We start from the raw sequence: 2,776 nt of genomic DNA on the forward strand, positions 1-2,776 counted from the left end.
ATACCATAATATATTTTAACCTAAGCTGGCACCAGCTAGGCTAATGAATCCTCTTGAATGTTCTTGTGGTGTTTTTTTTTTTTTTTTAAATGTTCTCAGTGTTTTATCTTGTGTGTTATTATCTGCGTCTGCATCCAAACTGTAGGACTCAACAGTAAAGATGACCTAATGGGAGGATAAAGGGTCAGGCCAGTTGACAAAACTATCACTGGCATGCTGCATTGTCATTGCATTTTGCATTTAATCTGTGATATAGGTAAAAGAGTAATATAATGAAGTATTATTACAATTTAAAATAAGTGTTTTCAATTTTAATAGATTTAAAATATTTATTTATTTCTGTGATGGCAAAGCTGAATTTTCAGAAGCCATTACTCCAGTCTTCAGTGTCATTTGATCCTTCAGAAACCATTCAAATGCTGATTTGGTGCTCAAGAAACATTTCTTATCAATCTTAAAAACAAATGTGCTGCTTAATATTTTTGTGGAATTCTTTGAATAGACAATTCAAAAGAGTAATTCAAAAATACAAAGTAGTAATTTCTTAAAAAACGCGTATGCAAATATATATAACATTTGGTTTAATATCCTACTGAATATGTAAACATGTTGAAAAGAAAACATTTAATCTTATATGCTGAAATCCACAGTCAGCATATTTAGGGGAGAACCGGGGCGAAAGTAACACGGGACGAAAGTAACAAAGTGATTTTCTCTGAGCCTCTTTCTGCATTTGCATTCCCAGCTATGACAGCATGTTCAGCATACAATCCTTGACGGAGCTGAGAAATATCATGTGATTTCCTCATCGTTTCCGGAAGTTAGGTCCGTAAAACTGTTTTCGAGTACAAAAAGTAAATTGTTGAAGCGGTATTTTTTTTTATTAGTCGTGTTGTTTTTCTTGTTTCATGTGTCAAAGTAATGATCAATCTACAGGTTATTTAGTGCTTTAACACATCCTAAAGTTTGCATTTTCAAATTGTTTTAATATAAAATTAAATCGAGTTTAAATGTCAGGAGTTGCTGTCGGGACGAAAGTAACAGTTGTTACTTTTGTCCCGCTACAGTAACAAAAAGTATTTATTTTGTTCCAGTGCAAGCTATATTGTGAATTTCTGTGTCTTGCATCATTTCTTACAAATGTTTATGTCATATTATACCAAAATAATATGTCTGAGTGCGGGTCAGAAAGACAGACAGAGGTCTGGTTTTATCCAGATGTTTTTGAGAGGGTGTTTCTGGACATAGAGGAACATCTCTCTCTGGGCAGCTGCTACGTCACATTTATATTTAGGTTTTAGCCATATCTTAGCCTTTACACCTCCACCTGTGAATTTGCAGTGTTTCCAGATGTTTTAATGCACATTTTCAATTCATGCATAAAAACAACTGGATGGAAACATGAATAGGCCTACTGTTACATTATGTTTAGAGTTTTTTTATTATGCTAATGTGATTAAATTTTTATATTGTGCATTCTGTATAATTTTTTTATTATTATATAAAAATACATTGAAATTTACAATAAAAAAATACAGTCAGGTTTTAAGACATCCGATGAAACTTAAACTTACATTTAAAATGAAAATATGAAAATGTAATTTAATAATTTTTTTGCAAAGATAAAGGGCTAAATATGTTTGCAGTTATTTATTAACAAGGTCACACTTAAGAAAAATAAGAGTAACAGCAAAAAATCTAGCTTATATTGTTGTGTTACTTTTGACCCACCTGTGTGTTACTTTCGTCCCAACTGATAGGGTCTAAAGTAACAATGTTCAACTTATGTTCAAAGTGAAATTATACTGAAGTCTTTCTACATTTCTACAAAATACCACCTGGTATTGTTAGACCACACTTCTGAGTTACTGGCCACAGCAGAAATATATCTCTGTCTACAACATTATCTTTTAAAATGAAGTTTTTCTAACCTGCTCTCCCCTAATCTTCAACTGCCCAAAAATTTCAACATTTTAAAAAAAAGCAAATTACTTGATATAGCTTGGAGATATTCATAAGGTCAACAAATCCTCCCTTTAATATGAAATTATCAGCACATACATTTTTTTCCCTTCCCCTAGCTTCTATTCTTATTTTTAGGACACATTTGGGTACATCCATTTGACAGTTTTGCCTGCAGGTGAGAGTTTGATTGGTAATGAGAAAGGACTTTGATTAGGACTGGTTCAGTAGGGCTTGTGCTTTAGCTCAGGAGAGTCTGACACTCTAAACAGGCTGGTGGTCAGAGTTGTCAATCAATATTAGTCAAATATATCAGTCTGCTTGTCATTCCAGACAAGTCACTGTCATTATTTCACCTGAGTAATTGTTTGGACCTTTGACCCTGTGACAATATCTGTAATTCACTCCATGCACCCTGTAAGGTTGTTAGAAATCAATGACAGATGACATAATCAGTTGTCCTTAGAACTGAAGAAATCATCTACTGTGAAAAGATTCAAAGTTGTCTTATTCTAGTACACTTGTGACATTACCTCTTTCCAAGTCTACTTAGGATGTTAGTTAAGGTTTTGTGCACCAAAAATAGTTCGAATGGACTAACATTTTCTTTTCACAAGGTCCTACAGTATGTGAACAGCCTCCAGAGAACTCGATTGCAGAATCTATTACAAGTTATCAGTTGTGAGCATCCTCTACTTTATGAATGACCTCTAATTCCGGATGCTGATACAATGAGAATTTAAGAAGGAGTAAAGTTAAGAGATTTGCAAGGACGCTGTGAAGGAGGCAGACCATACGGCTGAGCCTGGCAGAT

The sequence above is a fragment of the Carassius gibelio genome, chromosome A8, assembly GCF_023724105.1.
Source record: "Carassius gibelio isolate Cgi1373 ecotype wild population from Czech Republic chromosome A8, carGib1.2-hapl.c, whole genome shotgun sequence".
In the NCBI taxonomy this organism is placed as follows: Eukaryota; Metazoa; Chordata; class Actinopteri; order Cypriniformes; family Cyprinidae; genus Carassius; species Carassius gibelio.